The sequence below is a fragment of the Gymnoscopelus microlampas genome, assembly GCF_963454915.1.
Source record: "Gymnoscopelus microlampas genome assembly, chromosome: 20".
NCBI lineage: Eukaryota > Metazoa > Chordata > Actinopteri > Myctophiformes > Myctophidae > Gymnoscopelus > Gymnoscopelus microlampas.
This window is the reverse complement of record NC_139957.1, coordinates 43719511-43746116: the sequence shown is the minus strand read 5'-3', so window position 1 is coordinate 43746116 and position 26606 is coordinate 43719511. Positions and strand designations below refer to the sequence as shown.

At 40.7% G+C, this 26606-nt stretch overlaps 1 long non-coding RNA gene across 1 annotated transcript in view; it reads right to left on the bottom strand.

Annotated features, from left to right (window-relative positions):
- Nucleotides 1–707: 707 nt before the first annotated feature.
- Nucleotides 708–26606, bottom strand: part of LOC311035783 — a 255651-nt gene continuing 229752 nt past the window's right edge. The window contains exon 3 of the long non-coding RNA XR_014599776.1: nucleotides 708–812. This is a non-coding gene — a long non-coding RNA (uncharacterized lncRNA). The remainder of the gene's footprint in view (nucleotides 813–26606) is intronic.

The following is a 26606-nucleotide window of genomic DNA, read 5'->3' as shown; positions in this document are numbered from 1 at the left end:
CCTAAACTTAATCTAAGTAAACCTATGTCTAAACCTAACCTTATTCCTAAACTGAACCTGAGTAAAACTATGTCTAAACCTAACCTTATTCCTAAACTGAACCTGAGTAAAACTATGTCTAAACCTAACCTTATTCCTAAACTTAACCTCAGTAAAACTATGTCTAAACCTAACCTTATTCCTAAACTTAACCTCAGTAAAACTATGTCTAAACCTAACCTTACTCCTTATTCTTAAATATAAGAACTGCTGGGGCCGAGCGTTCCACAAAAAAAATAAGGAAAAAAATAGGGTCGGACTACAGTAGGTTGTTGTACCGAACGTTACCATCCACAGAACAATTTTTAGTGCTATTTACCCTGATATACCTGGACTACGCTGACGACATCTGCCTGCTATCTGACCACGTAAAGCAGTCACAGGAGATCTTGTCCAGAGTGAAGTTAGGGTGTGCTAGGGTTGGCCTCATGCTAAATGCAAAGAAAACCGAGGTCATGACCTATAACATCCCCCAAGAACATCCGCCCCTAACTACAACAGAAGCACATTACCAACAAACGGCTGTACACTACCAAGTGTATCAGAAAAGATAGCCGTGGAGGATGAGACTAGCCGGCCACTGCCACCGGCACCGAGAATTCCCGGTCAAAAGGCTCGTACTGTGGGAGCCAACACACGGGCATCGATCAAGAGGACGTCCCACACCTACCTACGTGGATGTACTAAGGAAAGATGCTGGTGCAGAAAGCACAAAGGAGCTGGCCAGATGTATGGAGAACCGAGATGACTGGAGACTCCGATGGAGGGCTCGTCTGAGGACGACGTAGAGAGATGTTATACTGTCAGTGACATCTTAATGTTTTTTTTTGACAATTATTTGGGGGGCCCACTTGCAATATCCTCACGGCCTGCCAGTAGGCCCCAGCCCCACAGGTTGAGAACCACTGCTGTTCTGCTATTAGCACAGTGTGAATGATGCATATGATGGACAACATGACTCAATGCAAAAGAAAGAAAGAAAAGTGTATTCCTACCTCTCACACACACACACACACACACACACACACACACACACACACACACACACACACACACACACACACACACACACACACACACAATATCCATATTTCCATCCATGAACTCTTCTTTCTTTTCACTTGCTAACATCATTTGCTTCCACGCATTTCACTCGTTTCCATTTCCTATCCACTCATCTGCCCTACCATCATTTGTTCACATTTACATACATACCCAAACTATGTTATAACTACCAATGCCAACCACATCAATCACCTACATAGCAGAAATCACACCGACCAACAATCCGCCACATGCCAGAATATGGCCTGCCCTCACAAACCCGCATCCCACAAACATCCAGCCACTGCCAACTCTCGTTCACCATGACATCTATGTCATGCATTCTTGTTTTCAGAGAGACACACCAATAATAATCATATTTGAACTAGGGACCCCCCACCCTGACAAGAACTTGGAATTGTATAGCATTACTATCTAGTTTGACTCGGTTCCACAGATAAATATTGTGGAAAATAGCCGATCTACAAGCTCACAATGCCTCGCACTACGAGGCGTTGTGAGCTTGTAGATCGGCTATTTTCACAACGTTTTCCTCTAAGTAATATTTGACAATTTGGTATTTAAAAAGTCATTAAATTGTCACTTTATAAATGTGCAGATTCCCTGTAAACACTTACACTGTAAGTTAATCATCGTCCACAGAGCTCACAGACATGAAATGAGGTAAACACTGCTGTGTTTACTGGAAGCTTGGCTGCAGTGGTGGGGAAAAGTACTCAAATGTTTTACTTAAGTAAAAGTATCAATATTGCAATGTAGAAATACTCTGTTACAAGTACAAGTCAGGCGTTAAAAATGTTGTTGAGTAAAAGTACAAAAGTATTGGTATCAAAAAAGTACTTAAAGTACTCATTAGGCCGAATGTCCTATTTCAAGTTTTCAAATGTATAAAAATCATTTGAAAATAGCCGATCTACAAGCTCACAATGCGTCGCCATGCGACGCATTGTGAGCCAAATTGTGAGGTCAAAATATGTATAGGGCTGAAGTGGTTAATCCAAATCTACAAAGTAACTAGTAACTAAAATGTAGTGAAGTAAAAGCACAATATTTGGATCTCCGAGATGTAGTGGAGTAGAAGTGAAAGTGTTTTAAATTGGAAATACTCAAGTAAAGCACAAATACCTCAAAATTGTACTTCAGTACAGCACTTAAGTAAATGCACTTAGTTACTTTCCACTAGGCCTACTGCTTAGCTTCTGTCCAATACAACACATAACAAATACACAGTTGAGATGTCCCTAGTCGACTTGTGGGCGTGTGTTGACCTGAGTGTACCTGGTGGGGGTCAGTTCCTCATCGGCGTTCACACACAACACACACACACACACACACACACACACACACACACACACACACACACACACACACACACACACACACACACACACACACACACACACACACACACACACACACACACACACACACACACACACACACCCAGAACGACTCTGGTTCCAGCTCAAGCCAGTCAGGTACTAACCTTGTATACCCTCCCCGCTAAATAAAATCAATTGATCTCAAAGACATACAAATACTGTTGACTTTGTCAATGATTAACCTGAACAGTGATCAGAAAGCAGGTCCACATATAGACGGACACTGTGAAGAACCTTGTACACTTCTGTTGGACAGAGCCTGACAACGATGTGTTTTACATGGCTTCATTTTGTCCTTCTGGCTTTTCTTCTGGAGGCGTTAAATGGTAAGAACTTAGACTTTTATCATTTGATGAAAGATAGGGTGAGTTATATTTGTTGGTATTTTTTTTGTTTTGTTAAAAAGGTTAAAGTACTAGGCCTATATACTGATAGTAATCATTGCTACAGAGCGCGTTTGTTGGGTCACAGGGGTCTCTCCAGCTCTTTAGTAAACACATTTTCAGGTAGGTGACAACATTTAAGCCAATCAGGAGAGAGCACTGAAAATGCATGTTCTGCTTAATAAAGAGCTGGAGAGACATGGAGACTGCTTTTACTGAACAAACACTCTATAGCAGGGGTAACCAACCAGTCGATTACGATCTACTGGTAGATCATCAAAGCCTTCTAAGTCGATCGTGGGGTGGGCCCGGTGGCAGACGGGCAGCCATCGACAATTCACAGAATTTGTGTAGTGTAGACTAGAGTAGTGCGTCCAAGGCAGTGTTGCCAAGTCTGCTTATTATAAGCTACTTTGGGCTTGTTTTTCTGTAAAGTCGCTTGAATATATTGGGGGTCCTTGACATGAAAAAGTTTGTGAACCACTGCTCTAAAACAATAGCCTGGGTGCCAGCCTGCTTCGCTGCGTTCGGTGGACTTTTTTTCTCTCTCCGCTTCTCAGTCTGGAATGCCTCCTATCTCCAGGAGGCGGGACACAGCAGCCAAGGTTCCAAACCTACCGTGGCTTCTGATTGGTCTGTGGTGCGGGGCGGGACAAAAAAAACGGTGTGATCGTTTTGATTCGTCATTCGTTTGAACAACATCCAATCAGCAACGACGTTGCCTAACGTAACATATGTAGTTCCTGTGTACTTCCTGTGTAGTTCAGCAAGACGAGTCAATCGGGGGCATTCCAGACTGAGAAGCGCAGAGAGAAAAAAAAATCCGCCGAACGTAGCGAAGCAGGCTGGCACCCAGGCTACTAAAACAACATTCGACAATAAAGTTAGACTGAACTGCCCTAGTCGCTTAGTTTGGACTTCTCTTCATAGACCTGGTTGCTTGTATCTCTCACAAAATTTGGCAACGCTGGTCCAAGGGAAGCCATCGTTGTTTTCCTGTACATTCAGCGCACACACAATTCAACTCGCGGGTCGCGCTCAAAAAATAATGAGCGCAGTCTCATAATATGCAAGCCTTTTCAACAGTAGTGGCTTATCCAACGGGCTTGAGGTGCTGAAGTACAGGGCACCAACCTCAGGGCACCAATCACCTCTGCTATGTAGGTGATTGATGTGGTTGGCATTGGTAGTTATAACATAGTTTGGGAATGCATGTAAATGTGAACAAATGATGGTAGGGCAGATGAGTGGATAGGAAATGGAAACGAGTGAAATGCGTGGAAGAAATGATGCAAATTTCTTCTTTTGTACATATTTTTCACTTTTCATACCAGTAACCTGTAAACTGATTGTATGACATTCTGTATAGTAGCGTGTATATCTGTCTGTCTCTTATATGTCATCATGATTTGTGTGCATGGGGATCTCATCTTAAACAAATTAGTGCTTAATGAGCTTTCCAGTTTAGTAGACCTTGTATTGTGAATTTGTACTTCCATGTACTGTTATGTCAACAAACACTCTATAGTAATGAGTACTATCACAATATAGAGCCATTTAACACCTATTTTAACTAAAGTAAATCACTTACCCTACCTTTAAATAAGAAACCTTTGAATATTAAACCCAAAGTATTATTTTAATGGCATGTGTGTTCAGTTTCAGGGCAAAGGGAGAACAGATGTCCTGCACCCACACTAGACGATGGGTTTGTTGTTCCTGACAAAGAGACTCATCTTCATGGAACAACAATCAGTTACAGGTATGCAGTGGTGTAAAGTAACTAAGTACATTTACTCAAGTACTGTTCTTTAGTACAATGTTGACATATTTTTACTTTCCTGGAGTATTTCCAAACTTCAGTACTTTTACTCCTACTCCATTACAGCTCAATATTGATTATGACATTATAAAACATACATTAACCACTTTAGCCCTATTTCATACGTATGCTATTTCCAAACATTTTACTTAAGTAAAATATGTGAGTACTTTTTCCACCACTTCAGGTGTGAGCAGGGACGTAAACCACATGTAGGAGGTTGGTGGGCATCAAGCACATGTCACAATGGCACCTGGACACACACACCACAATGTATAGGTGAGTGTGCAATAATAATGATTAAATATAGCTGCAAGCAGCGATAATACGGGGCCAGTGAATAGAGAGAGAGAGAGACATGGAAACGGAATAGATTGAAGAGAGAGAGAGTGACATGGAAACAATAGATTGATGAGAGAGAGAGATGGAAACATAATGGTTTGATTGGACATCTCAACCTACTGCCATTAACAGGATTCGAACTCTCAACCTTCAGACTAATAGGCTGCAACACTACCTATAGTGCTATAGCTTTGTCCAGGCTGATATTGTCTGTTGAAGATCATAAACTCTTGCCTTCTTTCATGAACCAAGCCCCTGTTTCACTAACACTAAGATCACTCGTTCACAAGCCATTTACCAATGAAGAAATTGTACATCTCCTCAGAACCAAAACTAATGAAAGTAGCCGATCTACAAGCTCACAAACCATGAAAAGTTGTGAGATTGTAGATCAGCTATTTTCAGAATGAAGAATGTCATACGTAAAAAACATACTCTCAAATCAGCATTTCAGGTTATCTTTACCATTTGCACATGTATTCATTGATACAGTCATGTTGTTTGCAATTCAACTTAAATTAAGTCTACATCAAGTGAGGCTTGAACTAGCGACCTTGAGATTGTGAGGCATTCATTTAAGGGAGACGCCATTGGCCCAACAGACAAGTAACTGTGAAAAAGGAGATCACACAGATGATACAGTTTCACGCAAATAGCTGAAAAATCCTGGGTTTAAGTGTTTTTCAAACTGCTCAAAATTGCGGACAATCTAAGGGCGGAGCTTAATGGTCAAATCGATACGTGTGTTCCTCATGAGTCAAGGCAAATGTGTAAGCAAGTTTCACGACTTTCGGCCAAACGAGGCATGACTTATGCCTGTTTAAAGTCTGCATTTTCAAAAAATTGCTATAGCGCCCCCTTTTGGCCAATTGGAGTAAGATTGGTTTCAGTGATATTTGGAATGACCCTGTACATTTCTGCAAAGTTTCAAAGAAATGTGAGTCTGCATGTATGTTTTAGGCACAGATGAATAATTTTCATAAAACTGTAATAGATAAAATCTATCTCCTCCTGGGATTTTTGAGTAATCTGCACGAAACGTTTACCACTTGAACTTTGGACCTCTGCCTACAAAAAATTCCAACGGATTTTCCATAAGTGAAAAAATGCAGAAGTTAGGAGCCAATGACTGTTTTTCATATAATTCAAAATGGTGGGAGATCTAAAGGTCAGAGGTCAAAAGTCAGACCACGAAAGTTGTCGGGCATGAAGAGACGCATGTGTGTATCGAAGTTTCATGGTTGTAGGTCAAACAGGGCATGAGTTGTACCTGTTCAAAGTTGGCACTTTCAATTGAGTGCTATAGCGCCACCCTTTGACGAATGAGTGTGAGAATTATTTCTTGGTAGTTTTTCATGAGCATCTACCATATGGCCGAGTTTCGTAAAAAGCGTATGCACGGTTAAGCCAGAACTGGCAAAAACAAGTATTTTTCAAACTGCTCAAAATTGCGGAAAATCTAAGGGCGGAGCTTAATGGTCAAATCAATACGTGTGTTCCTCATGAGTCAAGGCACATGTGTAAGCAAGTTTCACGACTTTCGGCCAAACGAGGCATGACTTATGCCTGTTTAAAGTCTGCCTTTTCAAAAAATTGCTATAGCGCCCCCTTTTGGCCAATTGGAGTAAGATTGGTTTCAGTGATATTTGGAATGACCCTGTACATTTCTGCAAAGTTTCAAAGAAATGTGAGTCTGCATGTATGTTTTAGGCACAGATGAATAATTTTCTTTAAACTGTAATAGTTAAAATCTATCTCCTCCTGGGATTTTTGAGCAATCTGCACGAAACGTTTAGCACTTGAACCTTGGACCACTGCCTACAAAAATTTCCAACGGATTTTCCATAAGTGAAAAAATGCAGAAGTTAGGAGCCAATGACTGTTTTTCATATAATTCAAAATGGTGGGAGATCTAAAGGTCAGAGGTCAAAAGTCAGAGGGTGAAAGTTGTTCAGCATGAGGAGACGCATATGTGTATCCAAGTTTCATGGCTGTAGGTCAAACAGGGCATGAGTTGTACCTGGTCAAAGTTGGCATTTTCAATTGAGTGCTATAGCGCCACCTTTGGACGAAAGATTGTGAGAATTATTTTTTGATCGTTTTTCATGACCATGTACCATATGGCCGAGTTTCGTAAAAAGCGACAGCGCGGTTCAGCCAGAACTGCGAAAAGTGGCAGAAGAAGAAGAAGAAGAAGAAGTGACAGAATACTGCCAATAACAATACGTGTACAGAGCAGAGCTCTGTCCCCGTAAATATTATACACTGTGTGTGTGTGTGTGTGTGTGTGTGTGTGTGTGTGTGTGTGTGTGTGTGTGTGTGTGTGAGATAGATGCTCCTTGGCAAAAACCTGTATACCGGTTGGCGCCTCCTCCGGCTCTGAGGCGTCTGTATCTCATGCGCGCACCAGCTTCCGCAGGGCAAGCGGCAACTTTCAGCACGCGTCACAGAAGGGGACGTTCGGTAGGCCAATCAGAGGCAGGTGGGGGCGGGACAACTAGATTCTGACGAGTCCTGGAAAACAGTCCTCTGTGATTGGCCAATAGTCAACGCGCTGTGATTGGCCAGTAGTCACTTTGAGTGGCAGCGTGCCCCCTCTAAAATGGCGGCGGCGGCACAGGTCGCTCCAATGAGCTGCAGAGGCCAATGAGGTGTCTAGGTTTCTATATCTATGGACCAATGAGGTGTCTAGGTTTCTATATCTATGGTTGGAACATCCAGTTGAGGGATGTGCTCCCACGTTACGCTGAACCAGCAGTGGTATTCTGCTTTCACCTTCTGAGACGGCGGCGAGGTTTATAAATACATAGTCGTGGGCGGAGCCAGCAAAAAGGGTTGCAGCAAAGTTGAGAAATGTCCGACTTTGCCGCCACTGCAACTCTGCAGGCAGACAGAGAACGGCAGCCAATCAGAAGCAAGTCAAGCACACTGTGGTGTGAAGACAAAGCGTAGACCAGGTTTACTGAAGAGGCTGATGTGGGAATTTCAGACATTTTGTTCACACACCCGTTTGTGTCGCGATACGACACGTTGTTTGTAGATCTGTTATTTTCAAAAGATTGTTATACATTTGAAAACCTGAAATGGGACTTTCTGCATAATGAGCACTTTCTACTTTTGGTACTTCAAGTACATTTTGATGTCCATACTTTTGTACTTTTACAATTATTCAGTAAATTCTGAATATGCGACTTTTATCCGTAACAGAGTATTTCTACATTGCGGTATCGATACTATTACTCAAGTAAAAATGGTGAGTACTCTTTCCACCACTGGTGGCTATTTAACTTTTTTTGCAAAATACTTCTACTTCTCAGATGTTAACGACTGCCTCGGCCCAGAGATCCCCAATGCAGAATACACACCTGTCCGTGGGTGGTATACAGATGGAGAAGGTATCAGTTGTACCTGTGATGAAGGGTATGACATGAGAGATGGTATGGCCACTGCTACATGTAGCCGTGGAAAGTGGACATCACTTCCAATGTGTGATGGTATGAGCCTGTGACATGTTTTATCATTAACGTTGTTAAACACATAGTTTACTGATTCAGTCTGTGATGGTATGAGCCTGTGACGTGTTTTATCATTAACGTTGTTAAACACATAGTTTACTGATTCAGTCTGTGATGGTATGAGCCTGTGACATGTTTTATCATTAACGTTGTTAAACACATAGTTTACTGATTCAGTCTGTGATGGTATGAGCCTGTGACGTGTTTTATCATTAACGTTGTTAAACACATAGTTTACTGATTCAGTCTGTGACGGTATGAGCCTGTGACATGTTTTATCATTAATGTTGTTAAACACATAGTTACTTTACTGATTCAATCACTGTACTTACATTTAAGCAGTGGTGTAAAGTAACTAAGTACATTTACTAAGTACTGTACTTAAGTACAATTTTGAGGTACTTCTACTCCATTACATCCCAGTGGCAAATGTAGTACTTTTACTCCACTACAATTATTGGACAACTTTAGATACTAGTTACTTTGTAGATTTTGATTATTATTACAAAACCACTTCAGCCCTATTTACTGTAAACTTTGGCAATTTGAAAATAGCTGATCCATAAGCTCACAATGCGTCGCAAAGCCACACGTTGTGAGCTTGTAGATCTGCCATTTTCAAAGGATTTGTATACATTTTATACATTTAAAAACTTGCGAAATGGGAACTTCTGCCAAACGAGTACTTTAAATGTTGGTACTTTAAAGTCTTTAAGTACATTTTGATACCAAAACGTATGTACTTTTACTCAAGGGCATTCTGAATTCCGGACTTTTAATTGTAACAGAGCATTTCTATATTGCAGTATTGGTACTTTTACTTAAAGGGACATTTTGGACTAAGGTTTTCTTACCTTTTCTGACGTTATGATATCTTAGGATGAATGGTACAGTAGAAAAATGTCATAACTCCATCCCAGGTCCGCCACAGCTTAAAACGTGGGCGGATAGGCCTTGCGCTAGATCGCGTATTTGAATTGTTTTTTTCTGGTGAGATCTGACGTTCATAGTGACAGAACACTATGCAACAAAAAAAAAGAGAAGTCCTAAGTCTCACTAGACGAGATTGAAATCTCGAGATTTGGATCTCGTCTAGTGACACTTCTGTATTTTTTTATTTTTTTTTACTGTTCTGTCACTATGAACGTAAGATCTCACCAAAAAAAAAAGATATTAAAATACGCGATCTAGCGCAAGGCCTATCAGTGCACGTTTTAAGCTGTGGTGGACCCGGGATGGAGTTCTGACATTTTTCTACTGTACCATTCATCCTAAGATATCATAACGTCATAGAAAAGGTAAGAAAACCTTAGTCCAAAATTCTCCTTTAAGTAAAACATTTCAGTACTTTTTCCACCACTGCATTTAAGTGTTTATAACTTTACAATCCAAATGATCCTGTCTATATTTCCTCTCCTGTAATTAATATATGTGTTTACAGAGGACGTGTTTGGATGTAATTAATGTGTGTGTTTACAGAGGACGTGTTTGGATGTAATTAATATGTGTGTTTACAGAGGACGTGTTTGGATGTAATTAATATGTGTGTTTACAGAGGACGTGTTTGGATGTAATTAATATATGTGTTTACAGAGGACGTGTTTGGATGTAATTAATGTGTGTGTTTACAGAGGACGTGTTTGGATGTAATTAATATGTGTGTTTACAGAGGACGTGTTTGGATGTAATTAATACGTGTGTTTACAGAGGACGTGTTTGGATGTAATTAATATGTGTGTTTACAGAGGACGTGTTTGGATGTACAGAGCCTGATGAAATACCTCATGCAGTAATCCTTCATGAGTACCGGACCAGATTTTCTGATGAGAAGGCCGTACCATATGAATGTGTAAAAGGGTTTTCTGTAGCAGCTGGCCAAAGCAAATCCACGTTGTGCGCTATGGGTCAGTGGGAGGTGGACGCACCATGTGTCAGTAAGTGGACATTTTCTGAACATAAATCAGTAACTATAACATATTGAGAACGGCACTTCCACATTCCTGGAGTGTGGGAGTGGCCGGGACTAGTTTGTGAAAAAAGTACTCAAGTTCTTTACTTAAGTAAAAATGCCAATACTGCAATATAGAAATACTCTGTTACAAGTAAAAGTCCAGAATTCTAAATTTAAGGGCTGGGTTACGAAAAGACCCGCCTCCACCTGCCTCTGATTGGCCGACCGAACGCCCCCTTCTGTGACGCACGTGGATGCTTGTCTCCTCTAAAAAGGCCCGAAATACAGCTGCCTCAGAGCCGGAAGAGGCGTCTACCTTTATATGTCTATGGCCGGGACGAAGGGTTTGGGGAGTGAGAGTGTGTTAGTAGTTAGGTAAATAGTTCATTAGCACTATTTAGCACTGCTATTCATACAGCTGCTCATTCTGCTGCTCCACTGTGATGTATTTAATAGTTTCATAGAGCTGCTAATGATGGGTCACTACTTCTTCTTCAATGTACTAAGATGTGTGTTTGTGTCACCTTCTTGCAGAGGATGGTGTATTTACCTCAACTGGGACTGGACCTGCAGATGTACCAAGTAATTATTACGTTTACGTCTCCATTGACAGCATACTGTACTCTAGGCTACTGTACATACTCTGCTGCTCTCCATTCCCTGAAAATGCATTTATGGAGTAACAATGGCCATAAGCCACTCTGAATAAGAAACGTAGGTAGTTCTAAGTATTGTCCACACAAAACTTAAATTAGACTTACGGAATCATAGACCTCTCATGAAGAAATATTGTGCATTTTAAAAAGCATGTTGATAATCAGAAAACATTTAAAGGATCTACACCATGAATTAAAAAAAAATATATATATATATTTATTTAATATCATATTGTTTATGTCCCTCAAACGTTTTTCAAAAGGTTTGAGCCTAAATCAAGCCTCAGATATAGTCATTCCAACTAACTTCTCTCTGGCTTATAAAGCACTTTCACCTGCAATACCACATTGTCCTTACAAACTGGCTCAATAGCGCCAGTTTGTATGCATTATATCTAGCCTCGCGTGGCCAGACAATATCACACGACACACTGCGTGGATATTAGTCTGGTCCCTATCAACGGTAGATTTTTTCCCAAGGGGCGGTTACAAAAAGATTCAAACGGACTCTATTGGTTAGACCTAAACCAATCAGAGCAGTGCTTCCTTGTACGAACCAATCAGAGCAGTGCTTCCTTGTACGTCATTGCTCCAAATAAGGTGATAAGCCCGCCCACATTTGTATACTGGGCCCTGGTTGGTTCCGCACAACTGCGGAGGGAGAGAAATGAAATCTCTATGGAGGGGGGCCAGACCTAATCTGCCGAGGGCTAAAGTGCATGCAATTTTTTAAAGGCAGATTCGTCTGGAACCAGGCTACATGTTATCTCCTGGTTCTGTGTGGGGAAAAGTAAAACAAAAAAATAATTTTAATATATATATATATATATTTTTTTTTTAATGTTGGAACTGAAAATCGGGATGGATTATACAAAGTAGGTATCGCTTGTGACGTCACGGGCGAGGGCAAATCAGTTGGCCTGTATTGAGACCAATTTACATAAAACCCCAGATATGCTGTGAAAGCCTGAGTGCTCAAACCGGGGTAGATTTTGGGATAGAAGTAGCGGCGTGCGTTTTTCGCCCCCAAAGAGCGCAGATCGACAAGCTGAAAAAAGTAGCTTTTTTCGGCCGGGGATCAGCCAGGTGGTCCCCGTGGACCCCTGGAGGCCATACAAACACATTTTCAAAATGTTCTAAAAGAACCAGGATCGGGGGCCCCATAAGGCCCCGACACTGCCCCAGGAAGGTGCCTCACGCCTGGGCATGGTTCCTACAAACCTCATGGCACCAGTTGGCCCTTCTCCCACATCCAAAATTTCACGCGGGGCCTCCAAACGTAGTGCGATTTTCACCATTCGCAACCCTCCAGAATACAGAAATTAATAAATTGACCCATAGGTAACAACAAAACGAAGGATTGCTTTGCTTACGGTAATAAAAGTAGTCCTGCATCCAGTGCAGCGTGTTGGAAAACAATGGGAAGTGTTGATAAAATAGAATACATTTTCGGTTACTGCATTGTCTATTTCCCGCTTCAAATGTTTTCAAAACATTCTTGAGAGCAATGTTTAGCGGTAAATTACATGTTGTGTTTGTTTACATGTCTGTCATCTTGGATACGGCACAAAATCAAGCAGCGTAGCAGGTGCTCTGAGTCTTTGATTAGACAGAGGTCTGTTATTGAGCTCAGCGGTCATTATTAAAAAATAACACACCACTGAATTCAGTGATTGACCAATCAGAATCAAGAATTCAAACAAGCTGTTTAATAAATGATGAATAATGAAGGCATGATAAGTATAACTGGACTGTGAATGTATTTATAATTTAATCATTTAATTATAACTATTATGATCATTGATCAGTTGTTAGATGTGGAAGGATCCCAACAATCCAAGGTGGAGAGGTGAAAATACAGAGAACATCACTGACATACCAGTGTGCTGACCTTTATGAGCTTGTGGGGACAGCAGTAGTCGTATGCTATGAGAATGGAACATGGTCACAACCTCCCATTTGCAGAGGTAAGCCATACATTGTTTCTACGTACTTTACTCTTTGCTACAGAGCCCTTAAAAGGGAAATGGTGTTGATTTTGTATTTTCATTTTTCTGCTGTCGGGCAAAATACAGCTATGTCCAAAATATGAACTTTTCAGCAAATGGAAAATGTATATATATGATTTTAGAACAACACAATACTGCCTCATCAAAGTCTTGTATGGTGACTTTATACATAGTCAGATACTTGAATGTGTCCTTATATTATCATCACTTTACCCAAATACAGCTCAAGTGGAGTTAAAAGGTTTTTGACCATTAATATGGATTAGGTTATAAGTATTCTAGTCAATGGGGGACAAACCTCCTAACTCCACAAGTTGCAGTTAGGAGGTTTGTCCGACTGTTTGAGGAGCCAATGGAGTTAGGAGAGAGACGTAATATCAATGATTTAGAATTTGTGTTGTGTTTGTGTTTTATGTATTTATTTTGCTTCTAAATGAATGTATACATTTTCATGTTACTGCAGCATAAGACGACAACTCTCAACTTTAATGGTAGCTCACTATGATGAAAACTATAATGTCTTCAAAGTCTTTTGCCAAACTAGTTACGTTACCTGTTTCCGCAGAAAGTAGTTGCGTTACAGTAATGTGTTACTTTTTAACGTGTTTATTAATAAAGTAACATTCATATGTAGCCTACTTTATTTATAATGCATTGACTTGTCAAAAAGATTATCTATGAGCTAAAGCCAGATTTATACTTCGTCATATGACAGTGAGACACACTGACCAAAAATACCTGACGTACAAGCTGACAACATGACGTGGAGGCGACACATTGTGAGCTTGTAGATCGACAATGGTCGCTCAGAGTGTTGTACGATGGAGCATGAATGAAGCATAAGAACCTATGATAAGAATGCACTGTTAACGTGATAAAGAATGCACTCGAGCAGCGCTGACTATTCAAAAGCCTTTTGAGGTGCACTCTGCACTCTGTGCAAGATACCTGCACCTACAGTATCATTATTAAATGATACCTGCACCTACAGATGTGCTCTGTACTTATCATTATTAAGAGATACCTGCACCTACAGATGTGCTCTGTACTATTAAAAGTAGAGTGATCTAATTCTGTTCAAATGCTTTGACATATTCTAAGGCACATAATGATGTTTTTTTCCTTGAGGGATTCAATGGACCCTTCGCTAAACCCCACCCCAAAAGTGATTGTGCAATGCCAGCTTAGCAACCGTTGTTAGCCTGGCACAGGTCTGGCAAGCTTTCGTCACCTGCCATAGCTGTCAATGTTATTTCGCCCGCACACAGACACACACACAATCATTTTGCAACATAATAGCAAGAACAGGATTAATACCACGATAACGCAATGATGACTATGAACCAGCATCAGATTCCACTTTTCCCAAAACCGTTGGAGGGTTCTTTTCCCAAGCTAAAATCTGCGCTTAAACTGCAAGGCTGCATGGCTGTTTTGTTGAACACATACACAGCTTAACGTCGGGAAAGTTACATAACTCACTCGCCCAGGTGGTGTCAATGATACTAATCACCGTAATCGTAACAAAATTCAGAATCACAGCGCTGCCTGTTTCGGATTCCGCACGTTAAAGTATATTCATTCATTTGTTTGTCCATTTGTTAACTGCTACTTACCCTGCGGTACATGAAAACTCCTGTTACAGTCATGGATCAACTTCAACCTGGTGTTTGCACTTTCTCCATTTACGGTTCGTACATCTATATAAACGTTCAGATTTCAAATATAATTGCTTACCCTATGGCCACGGATGTTAAAATGATGCACGGACTCTCAAAAGTACCCGTATATTCTGTATTGTTCAATAAAAAGCATTTTAATCCGATTGGTGGCCATTTTCTCATAGAGTTATAATTTATCAGAGTGCAATACAACTACCAACCGATAGGGTCGCTTAGTTGAAAGCACATGGAGAAAATGGCTACAGATCAGATTAAAATGCTTTTTATTGAATAATACGGATGATACGGGTACTTTTGAGAGCCTGTATATAAATGTAACATCCGTCGCCAAGGAGTAAGCACTTTATATTTGAAATATGAACGTTTCTGTAGATGTATGGGCCGTAGATGGAGAAAGTGCAAACACCAGGTTGAAGTTCATCCATGACGGTGGAGACAGATGACCGTCGTGTATCCATGGCTATTACTCCCTCTAACATTTCCTGTGTTTTTGGTTTATTGAAATAATGTCATGCACATGTGTCCAGTGCATAGCCTACTGCAGGCCTTGTTGACTAGCTTTAGAAGAGATTTTGAAGCTATTGCTGCTGAAATGATCGATTAGGGGAGGAACACTATTACAGAACGAGGAGGAAATTGACTATTTAGAAGGGATGACAGTCGAAATGGTTTGGGACAATGAAGACTTTTGGGAAAAGCCGTCATTTAACATACAAGTCAATGGGTGAGAAGCAGAGTTTGCCAGGCCTGGGTGTTACTAACTCGCACCACCAGTCACAGAGTGGAGTGGGTGGGGCTTAGCGAAGGTCCATTGTAAGAATGTGATTAAATCAAACTTGTAATAACCACAACTATCATTGTCATGGTCATTTTTCAGTTTCAGAGCGAAGGGAAAAAATATGTCCTGCACCCAAACTAGAGGATGGGTTTGTTGTTCCTGACAAAGAGACTCATCTTCATGGAACAACAATCAGTTACAGGTGTGAGCAGGGACATAAACCACATGTAGGAGGTTGGTGGTCGACAAGCACATGTCACAATGGCACCTGGACACACACACCACAATGTATAGGTGAGTATGCCATAATGATTATTATATATTATGAGCTCTATCTCTCTGTGTGTGTGTGTGTGTGTGTGTGTGTGTGTGTGTGTGTGTGTGTGTGTGTGTGTGTGTGTGTGTGTGTGTGTGTGTGTGTGTGTGTGTGTGTTTCTAAGTCCAAGGCCAACTTCAACTGTATTGTACATTACTCTTTTTGTTTGTTAAAAGTAATGCTCTATGATTATACAAACACTGTAGCCTATGTCACATGTTAGCAGTGACCAAATTGATCTGTTTGTCTCCGTCCGTCCGTCCGTCCGTCCCTCTTTCTATTTTTCTATATCTAAATGCAAGCTCTATATCGTAGCTGTCAGGCAGAAACCAGCTACATTTTACAACTTTATTATTTGTTTCAATTAATCAGTGCTATTGAACACCCTTTATATCTCTGTGTGGGTTTTAAAACTATTGAACCAATGAAAAGTATTAAAAAGCACTTCTGACTAAACCTCCTAACTCCATTGGATCCTCAAACTGTCGGGCAAACCACCTTTAACTCCAACTTAGTTTTTTTCCATCATTGATTAGAATGACAAAGTCAGACATAAACAAAACTCCACATAACTCCACTTGAGCTGTATTTGGTTAAAGTGATGATGATATAAGGACACATTCAAGTGTCTTATAATGTTTAAAGTCACCATACAAACATTGATGTATTGTGTTGTTCTAAAAACCCAGTTGTGTTGGACATAGCTTGTTTCTGCCCGACAGCAGAGATGTGTATTGTGTGTGATTGCGGTATTAATTTATAATGACATACAAAGTGTTTGTCACAGGTTAGCAGTGACCATATTCACTATGGCTATTTTATTTGAGCAAATGCTATTTCTTCTCAGATGAAAACCTTTGCCTTGGCCCAGAGATCCCCAAAGCAGAATACACACCTCATCGTGGGTGGTATAAGGATGGAGATAATATTAGTATTACCTGTGATCAAGGGTATGGACCCAGAGATGCTATTGCCACTGCTACATGCAGACGTGGAAAGTGGACATCACTTCCAGTCTGTGACAGTAAGCCTGTGACATGTTTTAACATTACGTTGTTAAAACAATAGTTAGTTTACTGATGCATTTAAACAATAAATTCACTCTATTCATAACAACGTCTTTCAAACTTTACTATCCTGATAAATGCACGGTATATGTTTACAGGGGACAAACATGCATGTACAGAGCCTGATGAAATACCCCATGCAGTAATCATTGATGAATACAAGACCACATTTCCTGATGGGAAGAATGTATCATATGAATGTGAAAAAGGGTTTTCTCTAGATGCTGGCAAAAACAAATCCATTTCATGTTCTTCTGGTCAGTGGATTGTTGCTGCACCATGTGTCAGTAAGTGGACATTTTATGAATATAAGTGTATACCTCTTTAAACAGTTTGAGGAATTGACGAAGCAAAACAAGTCTGTGAGATACTGAGCATTTGGCTGGACTATCTATTGGCAACGTGCAAAATTATGGGAAATGTGTTAGAAGGAGTGTCTGTAATGTTAATTCCTCACTCCCAGTTATGCACTTGGCCGTAGCAAATTCAAATCATAACTACAATACACAAAATAAAATAGGTCTTATGTTCTTGACTCAAGAATTAGTCCAGCTCCGACATTTGAAAAATCTGAATTCAACACTGAACAGATCATCTGGCTTTCAGCATAATAGAGCACCGAAGTCTGACGTCATTTACACATCCTACCTGGTTCGCAGTTTTCCACCCCCGTTCTGAATTCCATAGACGTCCTTAATATCTCGTCAAATAATAACTGTGTTCCAAAAATAAACAAATAACCCCGGCGGTTTGACTCTTATGGATATGAAGCATCAACTGACGGTGAGAAAACGATATTGTTACTTCCGCCGAATTAGTTACATTTTCGCCAGAAACAGACTGTATCAAATATAAGTGACTGACTATCATAAACGATACAGAACCTCCTCCCTGACAATATCGCCTAGACAGTTTGTTTATTTTTGGACCACAATTCTTATATGAGACGATTCTAAGGTGACCTAATGTTATTCTCCATAGAGAAATGACTTTACGAACCAGGGGATGAACGAGTGACGTCAGGACTTCTGTACCCTATATTTATTTAAAAGCTACAGTGACTGGATATGATAGTATACAACCAAACAGATTGCCTGAATATTGAAAGCCATTAAAATAGATAATAAATATGCAACATATATTGCTGATCATATAGATAATTTAAAGTACTAGGGCAACAGAAAATAACATGGCCGCCCGCTTCCGAATATAACATGGCACCATTGTACCACGTTATATTCCGTTCCACATGTTCGATTCCTCAATGCACAAACAATGTAATATCTTCAGCCACTGACTCATGTTTTGTTTATTTTCCCCCTCAAGCAATATCATGTGATTACCCAGGTGATGCTCAGTTTGCAGATGTCTTTCTTGTGAAGGGACAGACGTTTGACTTTGGGTCAGAAGTCGAGTACAAGTGCAAACAAGGGTACAATGACACTTTTGTTTTATTGCTTCCTATGCATATATCAGTTTCTCTTTCTCTTTTGTCCAATCCATTAAACTGCACAAAATTAAACATTGAGCAATATCACTTAAGTTTGACTTCAAGGATTAAGTTTTATTTGTCTTTAGGATACCCATACAGGTACAAACAGTGCATTATCATTAAGTGTGTGAGGTACTGTGCAACATCAACATAGCAATTATAGTGATAATAAAGATACGAAAAAACTGGCAAAAATTACGATAAAAAAACCTAGGGAAGAATTGCTATAGCAGCATAACAGAATAAAATGTAAAGTAGTGTTAAAGAACTTGCTGCAAGATATAAAGGGCTGTATTTCTAATCGCTGGTTCTTACTATAACCGTCGCGAAGTGCCGAAGGCTCGGAGGATTTCCTGAATCACCCAACTTATATATGGTGAATAGGCCCTGGTATTTTATCTAGGTATGTTAATTATTACTATTCATTATCACTACTTCAACCGTCGGACTGCTGGAGTCTGGCGGAGTCGTAGTATTTATGGGTATGATATGGTGTCGTGTGGTCTTAAGGCGACGTCACTTGCGTCGCGTCCTTAATCGGGACGATTATCCCATCGTCGCCTTGGTAACAAGTAGCCTATGGCATTACCATGCATAGAGATACCTTCAATTGCAGCAATAGAAACAACTTAACATAAAAAACAGTGTAAAACGACTTGTTTGAATTAAGGAATGGCCATTGACATAATTGTTCTGCATTCATTTTAGTTACCAAATGATGAGCAGGATCAATAAACGTCGCTGCACTCAAAATGGGTGGGAAGGTGTTGTCCCAGTCTGTACGGGTAAGAGCAAATACACATCAACCCAGATCACTGTTACTATTGTAAACTAAAACTAACAAGAAATGACTAAAGTCATAATATAGCCGCTTGCGGCAGGCTTTTTTTGCCCCAATCTTTTCATAGACCTGATTACTTTTTTTGGATTGCTTGTTTCTCTCGCCAAACCTGGCAACAACTAGCGTCACAGAATCTGCGACGCTAAACGCTCTAATGTTTTTTTTATATAAGTGGTGGGAACATTTTGTGACACCACACGGGTCTTCCCAACAATAGCTAAGATTGAAGTCAGTGTGAACATGGCCAAATAATAACTTAATAGCCAAACTAGGTCTAATGAAGCACGCTAGCATTTAAGCTAACCCTCCTGCCTGAGGCTCTATCCCTTTCTCTCTCTCTGCTGCAAAGAAGGAGAGGCGGGTGCTGCAAAGGTCTCCCCATTGGCGGGAAGTGTGAAGGACAGCCAGGACAGCCAATGACACTTAGGTGTCACTTGGGTGTCGGACTAGGACTAGTGCTGTCTGTAGAGCCGCCAGCTTTCAGCAAGCGGCTAAAAAGTCAACTATACTTTTGTCATTGACAAAAACGAAATAAAAAATAAGCTATGACTAAAACTATGACTACATATATTGACAATTTTGTGAACGAACAAAAACTAGACAACAATGTTGGAAATAGCCGATCTACAAGCTCACAACACGTTGCAGACGCGTTGCGAGCTTGTAGATCACAGCCTAAGCACAGCCTAGTATGCATACTTTCAACACTTGGAACTATTGTCATTATTTAGAGTGTGTGTCAGTCAAAGATACAAACATTGCTGTCCACTTTGTGCTGGCAACAAATCACTTTCAACAATGTGTTGGGAATATTTTCCTCCCGGACACATGTTCTGAGTTATATGTTCGAATTGTGTTCTGTGTCTAAGCCAAATGAAGTGTACCTGTGAGCTGTGAGTGGGATTTAAATGTTGTGTTGCCTAAGCAAATCTAATTGATATTTAAAAGACAGTAGTACCCCGCTGTGTGGGGGAGAAGGTGATAGAACGTGTGGAGCCCCCAAAGGGAGACAGTGGCCAATTAAATCGCAGGAAATAAAGGTCAATTTGATCTTAAGTCCGCTTGTGTGGTAGGTCGACTTAATGCTGTCATGCGAGTGTTAAGACTTTAAGTGTTAATGATAGTTATAGTTAGATTATGAGACATTTATAAACAATTATAAGAAATGTGTCAAGAGTTTATAGACCGTTTAAGAACATTAATACAAGCCTTACGTTACAGTCAGCTAAAGACTGTTTTGTCAGCAGTACAAGATAATTGTTTAATTGAACAAGTTGCACTGTATGACTTTAATATGCTTTTTCCTGTTAGGTGAAAATGGTTGCCTTGACCCAGAGATCCCCAACGCAGAATACACAACAAGTCCTGTCGGGTGGTATAAAGACGGAGAAAACATTACCATTACATGTGCAGAAGGGTATGAATCCAGAGATGTCGTTGCCACGTCTACTTGTAGACGTGGAGCCTGGACATCGTCTCCAACCTGTGACAGTAATTAATATGTTTATGAATTATTTTACATTTAGCGCTGTGACATATTTCCAAGCAACCTATACTTCTCTGCTCTCCAGTCCTATGCCTGAACAAGCATTTTGTCAAATAAAATAAAATGTTAATAAAGCACTCTGCATAAGAAATGTAGGTATTGCTACATACATTCTAAGAAGCATGTTGATGATAAAAAAGCATCGACAAGCAATATTGGCAGACACTATTGAACGATGGCCTCTACTCTACTCTCAATATCAGGATAACATAAAGACTACATTGGAAACAAGCCTATGGGCTTTCTTGTGAATTTATACTTTTGAGTTAATTTTCAATAACCCACTCAATCAATAAATCAATCAATCAAAAGACGTCGGAAAGGGGCAGAGCAATTATCATCGCTATTTTCTGTCCGACACAGTTGTCATTTTTTGTACGCCCGGTGCCCACGTTGCTTAAGTATGGCTGATTACAATAAGTGTTTTGCCATTGACATGGCAGGCACACTTTATAATAATAACAATATATCAATGTATTTCATATACTAAAATGATCACTTAATAATACTTTATTGTCTCCACCTGTACTCACTCATACCTTTTGTTTACAGTCAAATCATGTGGTCGCCCTGGTGATGTTCAGTTTGCAGCATTCACTCTTACAAAAGGAGATGATTTTGTCTTTGGATCAGAAGTGGAGTACACATGTCAAACATGGTATGATCACACATTTATTATATTGCTTTCTATTTATCTCTGTGTTTTTCCAATGTGTTTCTGAACCAGTGGCTCTTGGCCAATAGAGGGCACCAATTATTTGTTTACCAACATTGAGCCTGGACGCACTGGTGATTGTTTCACGCAATCAATTCTCAATCTGTTGTTTTGGGGTGCGCTGGTTTCAGCACACCCCAACCTCCTCTTGTGTGTTGGCTGGTGAGGCGCGTCCTAGCGAGACCTGATAGAATGGGTTTCATTGCGCGCATGCTGGTTGCACGCATACTGGTTCTTATCAGTGTGACGTCGTCTGTTAATGGTCTATACAGCTTCAGTGAAGAGAAATCACATTGCTATGTTTTTGTATTTAGAATGGGAAATGTATGTATTAAAGTTATTAACTAGTGAGTACAATGTACAGTATGATCTGCCATAACGTGTAGGTAAAAACTACTCAAAGGTCATGACCATCTCGTTACTTTTTCCGGTATAAGTAATATAACAAAATACTATAATGTGTTGGGAAGCAAGTTGTGCCTAAGACCACAGTACTGGGCTTGTTACAAAACACTAAGTAACATATTACTCGTTTCAAAAAAGTAATATTACTTTACTTATTACTCCTGCCAACAGTACACTACTCATTACTCATTACACTACTCACAACTCGTTTTTGTTACACCCCACAACGTTGGTATTTTTTTTACACACTGCACAATCCTGTTGGAACGGGTCTATCTTGTCCATGCATCAGAGTTAATTAACACTAAGGATTTTACAGTGTATTCAACATATGACGGCCAGTGTAAATTCATTTATTTATCAATAAATTGCAAGCTCTCTAGACAAGGAACAGGCTTCACTTTGATGAAGTTGAGGTGTATAAATCAATAGATGGACTGTCTATATATGGACTGCTGAACAAAACTTTCTTGGATGGAGTGGAATGTGCCTGATGTGCAAAAAATAGATGATCCACAAGCCCACAACACATCACAGCGCGCTGTGAGCTTGTAGATCAGCCATGGTTGGTGCGTGACACGGCGTGCAACCAAGTATAAATCAGGCATAACTGTGAAAGCTGCTTTGGCATGACAACAGACTGGATTAGGGAAATAGAGAACACAAACGTCTCATTCATATCACTCATTTTATGGATTTTTAAAAGAAGGTAGGTAATGTGATAGACTATATACAATATGTATTATAGCCTGATCTATATACTAACGGATACAGGTAAACGTCAAGTTCTTAGCTTAACACGGGAGCTCTTGCTTATGTCACCGTCTCAGCCAGAGTTGCCAGATGGGAAATGTTAAATTATCGTACCAGAGGCTTAACATTATCGTATTTGAAAGAAAACTATCGTGCACAGCCAAAAAAATGGAAATCACATGTATAACTAAGTCATTTAAAAACAAAATGCGTATTTAGTGAAGGAAACAACCTTGTTTGAGGCTTCTACGGGACAAAAACGCATCACATAATGCTGCGTGGAAGCAGGCAACTTCCTGGACCTACACAAATACAAGCCTGAAACTGGACTGGAAAGACGCGACCAGTGTTTTTAATGGCTCCAGGTACAGATCTAGGGTCAGATTGACTGATTTACAGATTTTTTTCAAAAGCCAAATCGGAATCAACATTCTAGGAATTTAGTGAATTCACACACCTTTTTGTAATATGGCAAAATTATCATACATTTGGGCATTTTTGGAATTATTGATCGTAAAATCATACAAATACCATAATTATCGTACATCTTGCAACACTGGTCTCAGCACGGGGTTCAACTGACTTCCGGTCTAGTACTTCTCACAATAAGACATCCTGCTTCTAGCAGTGGTAATAGTAACCTTCACAATAAAGGTCAAAGCAGTACCAAACATTACAGTAGGGACATTGTAACTCCTTATCTCTGTTCCTTATCTCCCATCTGTTGCCTGGAGGCTTGTAGCCCATCCTTACGACACAACATTACTCCTGACTAAATGGAAATCATGAAAAGACCTAAATCACATCACGGCTCTACACGCAACTCAAGGCACCAAGGCTTGAGAAAATTGTAACAAGTTGCTTTTGGGGAAAGGATAACTTTAATATCGTTACTCAAAACATTATAATAATGTGTTATATTACTTGTTACTGAAATACAGTTACAATAAACACTTTATATTTCCCTCGTTTACTGCCCAACGCTGCCCAAGACACCCATTATGTGGAATCTGCTGAGTTACACATCACCATCCAGTGGTGTGTTCTAGGTTTTTTCAGAGAGTAAACCATAATCATTCCCTCCCACACACATGGCCACGCCCACATGGCCCTTTTTCTCCCCAATGTAGTCGTTGTGCCAATTAACTCCTCCCCACACAAAATGCTGTGTTGTCACTGCTGTCGTATCCTACTGACTCACCTGCCAGTGAGGAGCCTCCACCGGGAGGACGTGGAGCCTTCGTCCTACTCCTCCCGCCCAACACTCCCCGCTGACAGGCTCCACCCCTCCAGCCCGTAGCTCCTCCTCCTCCTCCCCGCCCGGCTTCCCTCCCACGAACACGAGACAATTGTGTTTGTGTAGAAGCTGGACAAAGCCGGATGCACCACGGTGGATCTGAACCCACAACCTCCTCGTGGTGGGCAGACACTTTACCACTAATTAGCACTATTTGACGCAGCAGAGCTAAGCATATTTCATCATTTCATATTATGTCCACTGTGTTGAACAGCACAACATTGAATATTGAGAAGGCTAACATCACTTCATTATGATATTTTGTTTTCATTGTTTGCATTCATTTTAGTTTCCAAATGATCAGTGGAACCAATAAACGTGGCTGCACTCTGAATGGTTGGGATGGTGTTCCCCCAGTCTGTGAGGGTAAGGACACACACACACACACACACACACACACACACACACACACACACACACACACACACACACACACACACACACACACACACACACACACACACACACACACACACACACACACACACACACACACACACAGTGCTGAAAGCCATACTTGAGTAAAAGTACAGATGTGTCTCAAATAACGCCTCGAGATGAACCATCTCGTTTTCAAGGGAGTCCGCAAATGACAAAATACACTTCCTACATTAAGATTATAAATGATGTCCTGTCTACTCACACTGTGTCTCATTGGTGGGATGTAGATGAGAATACCCAGCTGAAGACTGAGAAGAACCAGCTGAAGACTGAGAAGAACCAGCTGAAGACTGAGGAGAACCAGCTGAAGACTGAGAAGAACCAGCTGACTACCAACTACGATACCGTGATGAGGGAGAAGAACCAGCTGACTACCAACTACGATACCGTGATAAGGGAGAAGAACCAGCTGACTACCAACTACGATACCGTGATGAGGGAGAAGAACCAGCTGACTACCAACTACGATACCGTGATGAGGGAGAAGAACCAGCTGACTACCAACTACGATACCGTGATGAGGGAGAAGAACCAGCTGACTACCAACTACGATACCGTGATGAGGGAAAAGAACCAGCTGACTACCAACTACGATACCGTGATGAGGGAAAAGAACCAGCTGACTACCAACTACGATACCGTGATGAGGGAGAAGAACCAGCTGACTACCAACTACGATACCTTGATGAGGGAGAAGAACCAGCTGACTACCAACTACGATACCTTGATGAGGGAGAAGAACCAGCTGACTACCAACTACGATACCTTGATGAGGGAGAAGAACCAGCTGACTACCAACTACGATACCGTGATGAGGGAGAAGAACCAGCTGACTACCAACTATGATACCTTGATGAGGGAGAAGAACCAGCTGACTACCAACTACGATACCGTGATGAGGGAGAAGAACCAGCTGACTACCAACTACGATACCTTGATGAGGGAGAAGAACCAGCTGACTACCAACTATGATACCTTGATGAGGGAGAAGAACCAGCTGACTACCAACTACAATACCACGATGAGGGAGAAGAACCAGCTGACTACCAACTATGATACCACGATGAGGGAGAAGAACCAGCTGACTACCAACTATGATACCTTGATGAGGGAGAAGAACCAGCTGACTACCAACTACAATACCACGATGAGGGAGAAGAACCAGCTGACTACCAACTATGATACCGTGATGAGGGAGAAGAACCAGCTGACTACCAACTATGATACCGTGATGAGGGAGAAGAACCAGCTGACTACCAACTATGATACCGTGATGAGGGAGAAGAACCAGCTGACTACCAACTACAATACCACGATGAGGGAGAAGAACCAGCTGACTACCAACTATGAGACGTTGATGCGGGAGAAGAATCTGTTACAAAGTGAAGTAAACAAGCTGACAGCAGGTGAGAGAAGATACTAACGTTTGTGAATAAATATTAATGTGTTTATTACTATTGATATTTTAATTATAATCGGGGATATACAGGTCAAAAATCTGAGTAAACTCATCACTGCTGGTGTATGACAACTATCATAGAACAATAATGTAAATATCCAAATATAAATATCCAAATATCAGATGTACGAGCTCAAAGGGCGTCACTTTGTGCCGCGCTGTGAGCTTGTATTGCTTCTATTTTTTAACATTTTTTGAAAAATCTTGAAAGTGTTCTTGACACAAATCTTATCTTCTGGGGGGTCCCTTGCAAAAAACATGTTCTAAACAGGGCTACTCAACTTAAGATGGCTCAGGGGCCACTCAGCAAAATACCAAAAGTCCAAGGGGCCGCAAGCTAAAAATGACGGTCCTATTTTGGATTTTTCGATTTTGGAACACACACTACACATTGTTATTGTTATAAGAAAATGTACATTCTGACATCATATTCTTTTCACTGGACCTGTTTATTTTGTGTGTATGTCCAGTGGCATCAGTTCAGCAAAAGCCAAGGTATGGCAAGGTTAGGGTTGCCAACTCCCAGAGATTGAAATAAGGGACACCTATCCTGGGCGTGCGGCAAAGCCGCGCGGCCGAAAAAAAATGGGGGTCAAACCCCCCCAAAAACCCAAAATGCATAGAAAACTATGCATTATACCTGTAACAAT